Here is an 18089-nt window from a genome sequence, read left to right on the forward strand (position 1 = left end):
GTGATTGGCCCGGCCGGCTAGGCCGCATTGTAGCACACTGAGCTTCCCACTGCAACTTATGCTTCATGTCCATGTGCCGGTTCATGCATGAAGTACTCAAACTATGTATTTTTTGGCCTCTACTTAGCTTTTGCTGACAAATGTTACAGATAACACGAGTTGGGTCATCTTTATCGATCTGAAAAAATGCCCAGGCTATGCAAGGCTTAGCACCCATGCGACCTGAAGAGCCACCACGACTTGTGGTGAGAGGCAGAGTTGTGTTTGAGGATGCAGTTGTTGACGTGCTTCCAGTACTACGTCTCTGTCCAGGAAGGCGCAACCTGACCTCGTCGTCACTAGCATCTTCCTCCACCTCCTCTGCTGACCTCATCTCTTGGCTGACTGTGGGTTGATAGTAAGTGGGATCTCCGACCTCATCATCATCACCCTGTGCGTTATCACACCCGTCGTCCTCAGAGCCAACCTGTTCCTGCCCTGACAAAAAACTAAAGTTGTCGCTCCAATCAGGTATTTGAGTCTTATCATCATCTTCCTCATTGTCTCCACCAACAGGAGTTACAGTTTGGGAATGAGGGTCTACATTATGGTCAGAACCTTCTGCGTCTGGTCCTGGATCCGACTCATAAAGATTCTGGGCATCAGTGCAGATCATTTCCTCGTCTGGATTCACAGAAGCGCTGGAGTCGACCTCTGATTCCCAGGCTATAGTATGAGTAAACAGCTCTGCAGACTCAACCATCTGTTCTACCTCATACTCAGACGGGCAGCTGGAGATTTGGGAGCTGTGAGGAAGCAAGTGCGATTTGGGTGACACCTTTGAGGACTGGAGTATTTGTGATGTTGAAGTTGATGTGGAGGAGAGCCCACTTAAAGGAGCACTTGATATCCGTTGAAGCACCTGCTGTTTTTGTGCCTCATCTGGAATTTGTAGCGATTGGCGTGGCCGTAAGAAAGGGATCTTATCACATTGTCCGCTAAAAGAAGTAGACATTTTAGTTTGGCTGGAAGATGGTCTTTCTTCTGCACCTACCCCACGGACACAACCTTTTTTCCCCTTCCCAACACGCCTATTCCCCTTTCCACCAGCAGCAGGCCTTTTTCCACTCATTTTGGTGGTTAACTAATTCACAACTCTGGAGTTGTTTGCACAAAAAAACAATGGATGGTAACCGAGCAGAGCTGAGTGGCCAAACTGTGGTATTAGGCCAAAACTATTGGCTGGGCTAGATGCAGAAAAAAATTATTTTTAATTTGCAACCTGATGGAGGTCAGTATAGATGGACTAATAGAACAAGTCCCACACGCTGCTAGAAGCCCAAATATTTTTTCAGAGATAAATGAAGAAAAAAATTATTTTTAATTTGCAACCTGATGGAGGTCAGTATAGATGGACTAATAGACCAAGTCCCACACACTGCTAGAAGCCCAAATATTTTTTCAGAGCTAGATGCAGAAAAAAATTATTTTTAATTTGCAACCTGATGGAGGTCAGTATAGATGGACTAATAGACCAAGTCCCACACACTGCTAGAAGCCCAAATATTTTTTCAGAGCTAGATGCAGAAAAAAATTAATTTTAATTTGCAACCTGATGGAGGTCAGTATAGATGGACTAATAGACCAAGTCCCACACACCGCTAGAAGCCCAAATATTTTTTCAGAGCTAGATGCAGAAAAAATTATTTTTAATTTGCAACCTGATGGAGGTCAGTATAGATGGACTAATAGACCAAGTCCCACACACTGCTAGAAGCCCAAATATTTTTTCAGAGCTACATGCAGAAAAAAATTATTTTTAATTTGCAACCTGATGGAGGTCAGTATAGATGGACTAATAGAACAAGTCCCACACGCTGCTAGAAGCCCAAATATTTTTTCAGAGATAAATGAAGAAAAAAAATATTTTTAATTTGCAACCTGATGGAGGTCAGTATAGATGGACTAATAGACCAAGTCCCACACACTGCTAGAAGCCCAAATATTTTTTCAGAGCTAGATGCAGAAAATTTTTTTATTCAATTTGCAACCTGATGGAGGTCAGTATAGATGGACTAATAGAACAAGTCCCACACGCTGCTAGAAGCCCAAATATTTTTTCAGAGCTAGATGCAGAAAAAAATTATTTTTAATTTGCAACCTGATGGAGGTCAGTATAGATGGACTAATAGACCAAGTCCCACACACTGCTAGAAGCCCAAATATTTTTTCAGAGCTACATGCAGAAAAAAATTATTTTTAATTTGCAACCTGATGGAGGTCAGTATAGATGGACTAATAGAACAAGTCCCACACGCTGCTAGAAGCCCAAATATTTTTTCAGAGATAAATGAAGAAAAAAATTATTTTTAATTTGCAACCTGATGGAGGTCAGTATAGATGGACTAATAGACCAAGTCCCACACACTGCTAGAAGCCCAAATATTTTTTCAGAGCTAGATGCAGAAAATTTTTTTATTCAATTTGCAACCTGATGGAGGTCAGTATAGATGGACTAATAGACCAAGTCCCACACACTGCTAGAAGCCCAAATATTTTTTCAGAGCTAGATGCAGAAAAAAATTATTTTTAATTTGCAACCTGATGGAGGTCAGTATAGATGGACTAATAGACCAAGTCCCACACACTGCTAGAAGCCCAAATATTTTTTCAGAGCTACATGCAGAAAAAAATTATTTTTAATTTGCAACCTGATGGAGGTCAGTATAGATGGACTAATAGAACAAGTCCCACACGCTGCTAGAAGCCCAAATATTTTTTCAGAGATAAATGAAGAAAAAAAATATTTTTAATTTGCAACCTGATGGAGGTCAGTATAGATGGACTAATAGACCAAGTCCCACACACTGCTAGAAGCCCAAATATTTTTTCAGAGCTAGATGCAGAAAAAAATTATTTTTAATTTGCAACCTGATGGAGGTCAGTATAGATGGACTAATAGACCAAGTCCCACACACTGCTAGAAGCCCAAATATTTTTTCAGAGCTAGATGCAGAAAAAAATTATTTTTAATTTGCAACCTGATGGAGGTCAGTATAGATGGACTAATAGACCAAGTCCCACACACCGCTAGAAGCCCAAATATTTTTTCAGAGCTAGATGCAGAAAAAAATTATTTTTAATTTGCAACCTGATGGAGGTCAGTATAGATGGACTAATAGACCAAGTCCCACACACTGCTAGAAGCCCAAATATTTTTTCAGAGCTACATGCAGAAAAAAATTATTTTTAATTTGCAACCTGATGGAGGTCAGTATAGATGGACTAATAGAACAAGTCCCACACGCTGCTAGAAGCCCAAATATTTTTTCAGAGATAAATGAAGAAAAAAAATATTTTTAATTTGCAACCTGATGGAGGTCAGTATAGATGGACTAATAGACCAAGTCCCACACACTGCTAGAAGCCCAAATATTTTTTCAGAGCTAGATGCAGAAAATTTTTTTATTCAATTTGCAACCTGATGGAAGTCAGTATAGATGGACTAATAGAACAAGTCCCACACGCTGCTAGAAGCCCAAATATTTTTTCAGAGCTAGATGCAGAAAAAAATTATTTTTAATTTGCAACCTGATGGAGGTCAGTATAGATGGACTAATAGACCAAGTCCCACACACTGCTAGAAGCCCAAATATTTTTTCAGAGCTACATGCAGAAAAAAATTATTTTTAATTTGCAACCTGATGGAGGTCAGTATAGATGGACTAATAGAACAAGTCCCACACGCTGCTAGAAGCCCAAATATTTTTTCAGAGATAAATGAAGAAAAAAATTATTTTTAATTTGCAACCTGATGGAGGTCAGTATAGATGGACTAATAGACCAAGTCCCACACACTGCTAGAAGCCCAAATATTTTTTCAGAGCTAGATGCAGAAAATTTTTTTATTCAATTTGCAACCTGATGGAGGTCAGTATAGATGGACTAATAGACCAAGTCCCACACACTGCTAGAAGCCCAAATATTTTTTCAGAGCTAGATGCAGAAAAAAATTATTTTTAATTTGCAACCTGATGGAGGTCAGTATAGATGGACTAATAGACCAAGTCCCACACACTGCTAGAAGCCCAAATATTTTTTCAGAGCTACATGCAGAAAAAAATTATTTTTAATTTGCAACCTGATGGAGGTCAGTATAGATGGACTAATAGAACAAGTCCCACACGCTGCTAGAAGCCCAAATATTTTTTCAGAGATAAATGAAGAAAAAAATTATTTTTAATTTGCAACCTGATGGAGGTCAGTATAGATGGACTAATAGACCAAGTCCCACACACTGCTAGAAGCCCAAATATTTTTTCAGAGCTAGATGCAGAAAATTTTTTTATTCAATTTGCAACCTGATGGAGGTCAGTATAGATGGACTAATAGACCAAGTCCCACACACTGCTAGAAGCCCAAATATTTTTTCAGAGCTAGATGCAGAAAAAAATTATTTTTAATTTGCAACCTGATGGAGGTCAGTATAGATGGACTAATAGACCAAGTCCCAGACACTGCTAGAAGCCCAAATATTTTTTCAGAGCTACATGCAGAAAAAAAATATTTTTAATTTGCAACCTGATGGAGGTCAGTATAGATGGACTAATAGAACAAGTCCCACACACTGCTAGAAGCCCAAATATTTTTTCAGAGATAAATGAAGAAAAAAATTATTTTTAATTTGCAACCTGATGGAGGTCAGTATAGATGGACTAATAGACCAAGTCCCACACACTGCTAGAAGCCCAAATATTTTTTCAGAGCTAGATGCAGAAAAAAATTATTTTTAATTTGCAACCTGATGGAGGTCAGTATAGATGGACTAATAGACCAAGTCCCACACACTGCTAGAAGCCCAAATATTTTTTCAGTGCTAGATGCAGAAAAAAAATATTTTTAATTTGCAACCTGATGGAGGTCAGTATAGATGGACTAATAGAACAAGTCCCACACGCTGCTAGAAGCCCAAATATTTTTTCAGAGATAAATGAAGAAAAAAATTATTTTTAATTTGCAACCTGATGGAGGTCAGTATAGATGGACTAATAGACCAAGTCCCACACACTGCTAGAAGCCCAAATATTTTTTCAGAGCTAGATGCAGAAAAAAATTATTTTTAATTTGCAACCTGATGGAGGTCAGTATAGATGGACTAATAGACCAAGTCCCACACACTGCTAGAAGCCCAAATATTTTTTCAGAGCTAGATGCAGAAAAAAATTATTTTTAATTTGCAACCTGATGGAGGTCAGTATAGATGGACTAATAGACCAAGTCCCACACACCGCTAGAAGCCCAAATATTTTTTCAGAGCTAGATGCAGAAAAAAATTATTTTTAATTTGCAACCTGATGGAGGTCAGTATAGATGGACTAATAGACCAAGTCCCACACACTGCTAGAAGCCCAAATATTTTTTCAGAGCTACATGCAGAAAAAAATTATTTTTAATTTGCAACCTGATGGAGGTCAGTATAGATGGACTAATAGAACAAGTCCCACACGCTGCTAGAAGCCCAAATATTTTTTCAGAGATAAATGAAGAAAAAAAATATTTTTAATTTGCAACCTGATGGAGGTCAGTATAGATGGACTAATAGACCAAGTCCCACACACTGCTAGAAGCCCAAATATTTTTTCAGAGCTAGATGCAGAAAATTTTTTTATTCAATTTGCAACCTGATGGAGGTCAGTATAGATGGACTAATAGAACAAGTCCCACACGCTGCTAGAAGCCCAAATATTTTTTCAGAGCTAGATGCAGAAAAAAATTCTATTCAGTTTGCAACCTGATGGAGGTCAGTATAGATGGACTAATAGAATGATGCTATGCCCAAAAGATTTTACTTCACTAGGTGCAGTAAAAAAATTGGTATTCTATACACAGGTGGTATATCTTGCAACACAGATAGGCTACTCCACTGACTAACACACTCTGCAATAGGCCAAAAAGGATTAGCTTTGCTAGATTCAGCCAAATGCTGTGAAAAAAACTTGCACAGCACTGGCACAGACCTGCCTGGCAAAAACTGATAGGAACTGATGTAACCTAGTCCTGAAAAGGACTCCAATTACAATTAGTCTTTACTCCCACAATCTATCTATTTAAGAGCACAGACCTGCCTGATAAAAGTCGTAGGAAATGCTGTAACCTAGTCCTTAAAAGGACTGCAATCACAACTATTCCCTACTCCCAAGCTATCTGTATATTTGTGCGAAAATTGGCTTGAAATTAACAAGGTATAGCGCACACAGCAACAGCGGTGCCGTCTAACACGCAGCTGCAGCAGTGAGAAAATGGTGGCGACGGGGAAAATGGCTTGGTCTTATAGGGCAAGGGCATGTGACATACACTGCCAATCACACATGCCCTTGCTTGTGTGAAAAAAAGCACTTCGCTCCGTGTGTGCGCTGCTGATAGGCTGACAGATTGCACCTCCCCACTGCAAATGCGGGAAAGAGAAAAAAAAATGGAGATCTTCATTGTTCCTGCAGAGATCCATCCCCTGCCCCTCCCCCCGCCCCGCTGTACACTCAAACTGCGTATTAACATTAATTTTCATCATTACTGAGAAAAAATCCAGTTATGATTTTGGTGCACGAACAGTTATCGAACATAACCTCGAACAGCCGAATTTTTCTCAAATTGTTCGTGTTCGCCGACCGGCTCGAACACCGCCCAAAACAGCTCGAATTTGAGATTGACGAACAGTTCGAGTAGAACAACGCTCATCTCTAGTGTTTGCCTTCAGAGCCACTACCAGGTTCCTGCCATTGTCACACTCAACCATGCCTGGCTGTAGGTTCAGCGGTGACAGCCACAGATCTGCCTGCTCTTTCAGAGCTGTCCTCAACTCTTCAGTGGTGTGCGGTTTGTGACCTAAACATATTAGCTTCAGCAAAGACTGTTGCCGCTTGGCCGTGGTAGTGCTGCAGTGCTTCAAGCTTGTGACTGATGTGGTCATTTTAGAGATGGAGGCTGAAGAGGAGGAGGAGGTGCAGGAGCTGTATAATGTGGGGCAAGACTGATTTAGCCAGGGCCAGCAATCCTAGGCATTGGGAGTATGTGTTCCGTCCCAAGGTCCGACTGGGTCCCGGCTTCCACTATATTTACTCAGTGTGCCGTCAGCGAGATGTACCGTCCCTGCCCACAAGCACTTTTCCACATGTTCGTGGCTTGTTGGACCTTCCCAGTTACTACGTTGTTGAGGGCATGGCTAATGTTCTCGGCCAAGTGCTTGTGTAATATGGGGATGGCACACAAGGAAAAATAGTGGTGGCTGGGGACAGAGTACCGAGAGACGGCTGCCACCATCTTATTGTGGAAAGCTTCCATCTCCGCGAGCCTAAAAGGCAACATTTCGAGCACAAGCATTCGCGAAATGTTTGAGTTTAGTAGTATGGTCTGTGGGTCCTTGGCTGTGTATTTGCACTTGCGTTCCAAGGGCTGCAGTAGGAACAACTGAACACTGTGCTGGGGCAACTACGTGGACGTGATTGTTGATGGTGAAAGCTGTGAGTGTGCAATAACAAGTGCAGGGTGGGAGTCATCTTTGCATGTGCCATGGACAGGGGATTGGCGTGCATGCACAACAGTGGAACAAGCAGTTGTGTCACCCGCAGACACTGACTCTGGACTCTGGCATTCGGCCCACTTAGTCAGGTGCTTTGCTGTCATGTGCCTGAGCATGCTGCTGGTGGTCAGGTTACAAGATTTGCTTCCCCTGCTGATGCTGGCCTGGCAGAGGTTGAAAATGGCCTTTTTGCAGTTATCTGCAGAGTTTTTAAAAAACAACCAGATTCGGGAAAACCTAACAGTTGTACTGGCAACTTCCATCGTGTTGGTGTTCCGGTGAACGGTTTACCACCTTGTGTCTGTGGCCACCACACTGATTGTTCCTGCCTGTTGTGGTGCTACACCTCCCTCCCCCTATGTGCTGCCTTCCTCGCTTTGCATGTCACCTTGCCAGGTTGGGTCAGTGACTTCATTATCCACCACGTCGTCTTCCACTTCCGCACTCTGGTCCTCCTCCTGACTTTGTGGCAATTGTGTCTCATCATCATCGACCTCTTGTGACAGTAATTGCACTATTCCATTGTCACCTTTGTGTGACCGAGGCTGTTCAAATATTTGTGCATTGCTATCACTCGCCCCATGGGGCACACGGAACCGGGCTTCAGTGCAATGTTGGGGGGGTAGTAGTGGCAACCCCATCCCGTGGCTCAGGATGGTCAGACCGAATGGTGGCAGTCTATTTATAGGGTTTTGAATGTTCGACTATGCCACCCGTGGATTGGGGTCAGGGATGACCACCGCTGCAAGGCAGACCGCTGAGGCTGGTGTTGGTGTGCAGCAGAGGGGTAGGACAACTCCCCACGGGAAGAGCATAGCCTCAGGGCAGTGTAATAGAATGCTGGGGGTGATGGTGCAGGCGCAGCATAAATAACACAGAGTCCAATGATGCAGTCCAGGGTTTTACTCACAGTTGTTATCCATGTCATTTCTGTCAGCAATGACTGCCCAAGCCGTGCTGCGTCCATCAGGTGAGGGGCTCGGTCAACCCCCAGGCAATTCAGGAGTATGGCACAGGACCCCCTTCTGTCCTTTCTCTGGCCTTTCGTGCCCCACCAGTGACCAAACTTCTGTCCAGCTGCCGCGGCTCTTTGCGGGCAAACGTTGGCCCCCTTTTCCCGCTATCCTATATGGTGCCTTCCTAGCAGGTTTGGCGGGGGGTCGCACCAATAGATGATCACCACCTCCGGTTCTTGGCTGAGGGATAATTTACCTCCACCAACTTGGGAATCCGGTACCCTTCCACGAGCTGACCCTTCACCCGATATAACGTGGGTTGCAACGGTTGCTGTCCGTTCTGCTCTCTCTTAGTATCCCTTCTGCCTCCTTGTTTCTGGAGCCTTTCTACTCCTCTGTCTCTCCTCTTTCCTTCCTTCTCCTCTTCTCCTCTCTGGCCCCGGCCTCTTCTCTTGGCCTGCCTCGTGGAGCTGAGCTCAGGCTGAGCCACAGCTCCGTGTCAGCCCTCTCTGGCTGAACTATTTCTCTGAACTGAACTTCTCACTGACTAAGATGGCTCCCACCTTTTATCTGCTTCTCTGTGTCTGAGCTCAGGTGACCTGCACCCAATGAGCTCCTTCCCATGCTCCAGAAACCGTCCCCTTCTGCTCCTACATCACTGGGTTCTCTCCCCCCTCCCCACTACAGCCAGGGACATGGTCAGTTGTGCCTGCATTTATATGGGAGCACCGTCGAGCTGTCCCCCGGAAATGGGGTGAGTGTGTGCATGCAGCTACTGAGCCCTGGTCCATACTCCATCCTTACCTGGGAGTGAAATATCACACCTCTGGTTGAGGTGCAATACCCCTGTAGCAACCGAATCCTCGGGGCGCTACATTCCCCCCTGGTAAAGCACAGCACGTCATCAGGCTGGATCAAAGCAAAAACATTTGATTTACAAGACATGCAAAACTTTTTCAAAACTTTTCACATTAGAAAACGGCCGGCATTATTCAACTTCCCTTTATGGGAAACACTTTCTTTTTACCAGACATTTTACTGCATTTTTAATATTACCCGAACTCTTTTGTCATATATCATATAAAACATTTTCAATACTTTGTAACTCTTTTAGCAGCATATAAAATTTTTCATATAAAACATTTTAGTAAATTCTCTTCTTCACTGGCCACTGTGCAACTTGCGACCAGGTGTCCATTCTTTCAACAAGGTGCAAAACTTCAGCAACTTTCAAACATGAGGGACGCTTTGTCCAGAGGTAGACGTTGCTGTACTTTTATAAAACCAATAGGGGGCGCTTTAAGGAGCCAACTATTTACAGGGATTGGCCGCTCCCAGTCCTCGGCCGGATGGGAAAGGGGAATGGCTGCTCTCAGTCCTCAGCCAGGGGGGAAGAGGGATGGCTGCTCTCAGTCCTCAGTCAGGTGACTTGGGGGTTAATTTTGAACGGGCAACAGTCCCAATGGGGCAACAAAAACAGTTCATTGTACACACTTGCTCATCAGTAACGGTATCCTTCTGATGCTCCTTCTTCCTCCTCATAGTGATCTTCAGACCCATCCGGATCCTCTTGATATCCGGGTTCTGGTTCGGGATGCTGCTCCTCTCTTATCCACTGGACATGAAAGGCATACCATCCCTTTAGGAACACATCCGTGTCCGTGGTCGAGTCTCGGATGAAACCCCATCCCTGCTCCTGCTGGAACTTGACTACGGTCCCAATAATTCTGGGACCTCGCGCAGCCTGGGGGTCTCACCGGATGCGCATCTTCTGCTCCGCGCTCCGGGCCTGCAGCTGTTCCTGCCTCTGTTGTCGTGTCCGCCTCTCCCGCTCGAACTGCGCCACCTGGCGGTGACAGAACTCCCGTCTGCGGGCTGCGGCCGCCCGCGTCTCCTGCGAGAACCCCATGAGTTCTTCTCCTGTCAGGTCCCACTCATATTGGACCTCCTCGACCGGGAGCTGGGGAACTTCAACAGGCCGTGGGTCAGGCGGGAGTGAAAGCAGAGGAGCTCCGGCCTCCGCGGGCAGGCTTTTCCGTAGATTGGGGTGCACCCATCCCTCTGGTACGGGGACTGGCTCTCCATCGGGACCGGAGAGTTGGGCATACAGGTCCACGCCCAGGCATGGTGGTTTCGAGACCGGGGGCGCACGCGGTTGGGAGGCGCCTAGGGTGGTCAGGCCTTGCGACCGGGCCTGGAGCGGGCCGCTTCCTACGACGTCCGGGGTCAGAGAGAATGACGGGGGGCGTGGTTTAGCGGTGGTCTTCGCGGCTTGCGGCCCAGGTGTTCGCGGCGGGAGCGTGGAAACTGCAGCAGCTACCGGGACTTCTGGCTCCGCGGCGGGATCCTGGGGTAAGGCTACGGTGTCTGGACCCGGGGCAGGGGCGTCTGCCTTACTTGCCTCTTCCGCAGTGTCGTCCTCGTCCTCGGCCTCCTGTCTCCTCTCTCCGTCCTCGGGGGCAGGCGCGCTGCCGGGTGCTAGCAGTGTCTCTCGCTGCCGGTCCGCGACCCGCCGGGCCATTTCCTCTCTCCACCCAGCCACGACGTCCCTCTGCGCTCGGACCATCCTCCCGTCCAGCTCCTCCAGCGCAGTCCGCAGAAACTCAGGGTCTTCTGCGGGGAGCTGAGCCATCAGCTCCGTGAGGCTGTACGGGGCCGCCTCGGCCTGCAGCCGGCCACTTGCCAGGGTGTTGGAGTTGACGCTCCTCTCCATCTCCGGGTGTGGTCTGGCAAGACTGATCCAATCCACACCCTGCCCCATGGTTTTCTTCTCCTTCCACCCCTGTTGGGGGTGGTCCCGGGGCAATCTGCTGACAATCACTCTCAGGGGCAGCCCCCCCACCTTGATGGACATCTCTACAGCCACACTCATGGCTGTTGGGGGTGGGCTCCTTATTTGGCGCCATTCTGGGACCTGGCCCACGATGGGAGGTGGCTTCCTGTTGTCTTTTGGCGCGCACATTATGGCGTTCGTTCTTCTGGGGCGTGCGCAATTTTCAATACAGTGAAACAGTCACTTTTCAGGCACACAATACCCGTTTGAGGCGAGTTGGTCACAATCCTGCCAACTACGCCAAAGCTGACTCGCCCTCTGGGCCGTGGGGCACCCGGAACCGGGCTTCAGTGCAATGTTGGGGGGAGGATTAGTGGCAACCCCATCCTGTGGCTCAGGGTGGTCAGACCAAATGGCGGCAGTCTATTTATAGTGTTTTGAATGTCCGACTACGCCACACGTGGATTGCGGTCAGGGATGACCACCGCTGCAAGGCAGACCGCTGAGGCTGGTGTTGGTGTGCAGCAGAGGGATAGGACAACTCCCCACGGGAAGAGTATAGCCTCAGGGCAGTGAAATAGAATGCTGGGGGTGATGGTGCAGGCGCAGCATAAATAACACAGAGTCCAATGATGTAGTCCAGGGTTTTACTCACAGTTGTTATCCATGTCATTTCTGTCAGCAATGACTGCCCAAGCCGTGCTGCGTCCACCAGGTGAGGGGCTCGATCAACCCCCAGGTAATTCAGGAGTATGGCACAGGACCCCCTTCTGTCCTTTCTCTGGCCTTTCGTGCCCCACCAGTGACCAAACTTCTGTCCAGCTGCCGCGAATCTTTGCGGGCAAACGTTGGCCCCCTTTTCCCGCTATCCTATATGGTGCCTTCCTAGCAGGTTTGTCGGGGGGTCGCACCAATAGATGATCACCACCTCCGGTTCTTGGCTGAGGGATAATTTACCTCCACCAACTTGGGAATCCGGTACCCTTCCACGAGCTGACCCTTTACCCAATATAACGTGGGTTGCAACGGTTGCTGTCCGTTCTGCTCTCTCTTAGTGTCCCTTCTGCCTCCTTGTTTCTGGAGCCTTTCTACTCCTCTGTCTCTCCTCTTTCCTTCCTTCTCCTCTTCTCCTCTCTGGCCCCGGCCTCTTCTCTAGGCCTGCCACGTGGAGCTGAGCTCAGGCTGAGCCACAGCTCCCTGTCAGCCCTCTCTGGCTGAACTACTTCTCTGAACTGAACTTCTCACTGATTAAGATGGCTCCCACCTTTTATATGCTTCTCTGTGTCTGAGCTCAGGTGACCTGCACCCAATGAGCTCCTTCCCATGCTCCAGAAACCGTCCCTTTCTGCTCCTACATCACTGGGCTCTCTCCCCCCTCCCCACTCCAGCCAGGGACATGGTCAGTTGTGCCTGCATTTATATGGGAGCACCGTCGAGCTGTCCCCCGGAAATGGGGTGAGTGTGTGTATGCAGCTACTGAGCCCTGGTCCATACTCCATCCTTACCTGGGAGTGAAATATCACACCTCTGGTTGAGGTGCAATACCCCTGTAGCAACCGAACCCTCAGGGTGCTACAGCTACATGTGATCTCCTCTTGCCTGCTGGAAGCTGGCCAGCCGAGAGGCCAGAATCTATAAATGGAAAAGTGAACAGCGCTTCTAAGTATCCAAGCGTGGGATCAGTTGTATCCGGGCACTCAGCATGGTGAGAGGAAGGAGAATGAAGGTAAGGAATATGCGGTCCAGACTCAAGCCTACTGAGACTTGACCGTGTGGAAGACAGGGTTGTGGAGATGGTAGCAAAGTGACTGAAAGCATTATTTGCTATCCAACCAACAACCTTTTGACACTGTTCTGGGTTCAATAGTGGTGTGCTGCAGTCCCTAATTGGGACAGGAAGGTTGGGCGACAAGATGTGGGTGGTTGTTGTGGCACAATTTCAGCTTTCCCACAGCCTCAGCCTATGCCTGCACCATCACCATCGTGTCCAATTCCCTGTCCCTTGCCATGTGTCTTGCTCATTTTAAATGAAGGATAATAACTTGCACAGTCTCTACAAATGGCTGCATTTGTACCACAGTTTACTGTTGGGTGAACTCGAACAGTAAAGTGTGGCGTCCGTACCAAACATCTAGTGTTTGGTCCCAGACCCCAAACATGGACTTCCTCTGGAAGTCCTTGTTACTGTTAGGGTGTTTTCCACGCTGTCACTTGTGTGTCAGTACAGAAAACACAGACTCTGATCGCGGTAATTGCATTACCGCCATCAAAGCGCTGTGACATCATGCTGACGAGTGTCCCACAAAGATTCCATGAACAGAGAGGCCACACTGTGTGTGACTGCTCTGTTCATTTTCTGGCAATACACTGACACAGTGTATAGCCGGCAAATGAGGCTGCGCATGCGCAGTGAGTATTTTCCCACGCATGCAATAAGTTGAACTCGTGGGAAAATACTCACTGCGCTTTCGGTGACCTGATTTGCCGGCTATACACTGTGTCAGTGTATTGCCGGCGAATCAACTGAGTGGTCACACACAGTGTGGCCTCTCTGTTCATGGAATCTTTGTGGGACACTAAGTTATTGTTTATAGCATTCACCATGCAGTATAAATGACATGTTAACTGTATTCTTGGGGTCAGTCATATTATGATTATACCAAATGTGTATAGTTTCTTCTTCTTCTTCTTCTTCTTCTTCTTCTTATTATTATTATTATTATTATTATTATTAATAAACCTTAAAAATACTTAGAAAAAAATAAAAAAATAAATGGGTTGCCACAATCAACACCTATAAAGTTTATATTTTTTCATCAACAGAGCTATATAAAGGCTTTTTTAGGGGGAAGGAAGGGTGAGGTGGGGGTGGGGGGGGCGGCTGAGCTGTAGTGTTTATTTGAGCCATTTTGTTAATTTTATCATATTTTTTATTTTTACATTTTTTTGGAAAAGGGATCTATTCCTTTTTATTTTTTCTAGCATTCATTGTGTGAGGTAAATAAAGTAATATTTTCATAGATCAGGTTTTAAAAACTTTCTGTGAGATATTTTTCTTTAGTTTTAAACATTATGTTAATTTATTTTAGTCTCACAAGGGGACTTGAACTTCTATGAGCCTGAATATTCATGTAATACACTGCAATACTTCTGTATTGTAGTGTCTTATGCCTGTCAGCATAACACTCACAAGCATTTTATTATAGTATGTCTCTACCAGCATCTAATAGGAGTAGTAAGATGGCAGCCATGAGAGGCACTGTTAAGCCCTGGCTAACATAAAAAACCATTAGTGTTGAGCAAACATGCTCGACACTGCTCAATACTCGCCCGAGCATCACGCTACTCGGGATGTTCGGCGAGCACCGAGCATTTCCCGGTTACTCGGCCGGGAGTTCGGGTCTCCGCCCTGCATGTTTGGCGCTCTTTACAGAGCCAATGAACATGCAGGGATTGCCAGCCAGTCACTGTAATGCCGCAGCCATGTTGGTTGTGGGCATTACATTGATTGGCTGTCCGCACAGCGTCACCTCGAGTATTTAAAACCGGGCGCCGCCATCTTGGACACAGACGGCTGGGATCAGACAGTGTAGGGACAGCGCTACTGATTTAAGGAGAGATATATACTGCGAAATAGTTTGTGTAGGGTCTGTAAAGGCTGCCAGATCAAACAAACAGTCCTTCTCAGGGCTAATATCCATCCCAGATATCAGGCAGGCAGGCATGCAGGCTGTATAGGAGACGCAGTAGTTATACCAGCAAACGCTGCATTACAGTCCTGTGTGCTCCTGTTGCTGAAATTGCTGGACTTAGCTCCAGGTCTCGGGGGCCAGGAAAAATCCTTTTTTCTCTTCTAACTCCTTTTTTTTTTTCCTCCTTCACACTGTATAAATACCCATCTTATTAACCTTTTGGTGTCCCCCCCCCCCCAAAAAAAAGGGTGTCTCTGATTTTTCAGACACAAATATATCTGTTGAAAATAGTCTGGAGTAGGCCAGAGAGACAGAAGTGTGGTTTTGCAGTTCCACGGTTCAAACCTCTGTATTATCCACTTTTGGGCCATTTGTATCTAAAAAAAAACAGTTTGAGTGTGTCGCTCACTTTTCAGCCGCAAATATATATATTTAAAAAGTTCTATACACCCGTAAATTTTAACTGTGGTTTTGCTGTTCCACGGTAGAAAATCTCTATTATCCTGCTTTTGGCATTTTTTGCGGTAAAAAAAAAACTTATAGTGTCTCCCTGATTTTTCAGACACAAATATATCTGTTGAAAATAGTCTGGTGTAGGCCAGAGAGACAGAAGTGTGGCTTTGCAGTTCCACGGTTCAAACCTCTGTATTATCCACTTTTGGGCCATTTGTATCTAAAAAAAACAATTTGAGCGTGTCACTCACTTTTCAGCCGCAAATATATATATTTAAAAAAGTTTGCTATACACCAGTAAATTATAACTGTGGCTTTGCTGTTCCACGGTAGAAAATCTCTATTATCCTGCTTTTGGCATTTTTTTCCGTAAAAAAAAAACTAATAGTGTCTCCCTGATTTTTCAGACACAAATATATCTGTTGAAAATAGTCTGTTGTAGGCCAGAGAGACAGAAGTGTGGTTTTGCAGTTCCACGGTTCAAACCTCTGTATTATCCACTTTTGGGCCATTTGTATCTAAAAAAAAACAGTTTGAGTGTGTCGCTCACTTTTCAGCCGCAAATATATATATTTAAAAAAGTCTGCTATACACCAGTAAATTATAACTGTGGTTTTCCTGTTCCACGGTAGAAAATCTCTATTATCCTGCTTTTGGCATTTTTTGCCGTAAAAAAAAAAATAATAGTGTCTCCCTGATTTTTCAGACACAAATATATCTGTTGAAAATAGTCTGGTGTAGGCCAGAGAGACAGAAGTGTGGTTTTGCAGTTCCACGGTTCAAACCTCTGCATTATCCACTTTTGAGCCATTTGTATCTGAAAAAAAAACAGTTTGAGTGCGTCGCTGACTGTTCAGCCGCAAATATATATGTGGCACCCCAAGCGTCTGGTTGCCACAGTGGTATTGCTTCCCTCAAAGGAAGTAATGCCATGTCTGGAGGTAAGCAGGGGTTTCCTGGTCAGGAACACAATACATGCAACACTTTCCTGGCTCCAGGCAAGCAAGGGGAGCTCCTCCCCTTGGCAACTGGATCTGGAGGCAGGGTTAGTTTAGTTTAGTGCAGGAGTTGAGTTCAGGCACTGGAGAGAGAGAAGCTAGGTACTGGAGCTGGAGATAGGTCGTCCTAGCTGGAGCTAAACAGAGAACCGGACACCGGAGTCTGAGGCTGTGGGGGATTCCAGACCCAGCAGCAGATATCGCAGGACAGGAGATTGCAGGTCTCCTGGCCCCATCAGACGCCCGGAGGCTCAGCAGCACCGAGGGAGAAGTACCGCTACGGAGGAGCGAGACATCCACAAGGCCCGAACTGCCAGCCATACGGGTGAGCACCGCACGTTACACTCAGGGACGTGGGCTACATCACAGCTACAAGCAGAATAGCCAAAGAGAATAGTGAACACGGCAGGCCTACAACTCCACCTACCCAGGAGGACTCTATGCTTGCTCCCAGACTGACCAGACTCTTATCTCTAGCCAGTACTCCAGTCCAGGCCTGTCTAATTGCTACCAGTAAAGACCCTGGGACTGCACTATACGGACTCTGTGGTTATTTCTGCACCGCGACACCCTGCACTACAACCACCATCATCCACACACACTGCCCTGAAGCTAACTCTTCCTGTGGGGAGTTATACCACCTTTGCTGCTCTACCACCGGCTTCAGAGGACTGTTCTGCAGCGGCGGTCTCTATTAACCGCACTCCACAGGTGGCGTAGTCGGACATTATATAACCTATATACAGCTACTACCCTTGGATTGACCACCTGGGTCACGGACCGGGTCACCGCCACGGTGACTACAACCCCCAGCATCTACAGGCCCGTCTCGGGGTACCCACAGCCCAGGGGGCGCGTCATATATATTTAAAAAAGTCTGGTATACACCAGTAAATTATAACTGTGGTTTTGCTGTTCCACGGTAAAAAATCTCTATTATCCTGCTTTTGGCATTTTTTGCCGTAAAAAAAAAATAATAGTGTCTCCCTGATTTTTCAGACACAAAAATATCTGTTGAAAATAGTCTGGTGTAGGCCAGAGAGACAGAAGTGTGGTTTTGCAGTTCCACAGTTCAAACCTCTGTATTATCCACTTTTGGGCCATTTGTATCTAAAAAAAACTGTTTGAGTGTGTCGCTCACTTTTCAGCCGCAAATATATATATTTACAAAAGTCTGGTACACACCAGTAAATTATAACTGTGGTTTTGCTGTTCCACGGTAAAAAATCTCTATTATCCTGCTTTTGGCATTTTTTGCCGTAAAAAAAAAACTAATAGTGTCTCACTGATTTTCAGACACAAATATATCTGTTGAAAATAGTCTGGTGTAGGCCAGAGAGACAGAAGTGTAGTTTTTCAGTTCCACGGTTCAAACCTCTGTATTATCCACTTTTGGGCCATTTGTATCTAAAAAAAAACCTGTTTGAGTGTGTCGCTCACTTTTCAGCCGCAAATATATATATTTAAAAAAGTCTGCTATACACCAGTAAATTATAACTGTGGTTTTGCTGTTCCATGGTAGAAAATCTCTATTATCCTGCTTTTGGCATTTTTTGCTGTAAAAAAAAAACTAATAGTGTCTCCCTGATTTTTCAGACACAAATATATCTGTTGAAAATAGTCTGGTGTAGGCCAGAGAGACAGAAGTGTGGTTTTGCAGTT

The sequence above is a fragment of the Phyllobates terribilis genome, unplaced genomic scaffold (assembly GCF_046119375.1).
Source record: "Phyllobates terribilis strain yellow unplaced genomic scaffold, ASM4611937v1 Scaffold_5__5_contigs__length_657084704, whole genome shotgun sequence".
Lineage (NCBI taxonomy): Eukaryota > Metazoa > Chordata > Amphibia > Anura > Dendrobatidae > Phyllobates > Phyllobates terribilis.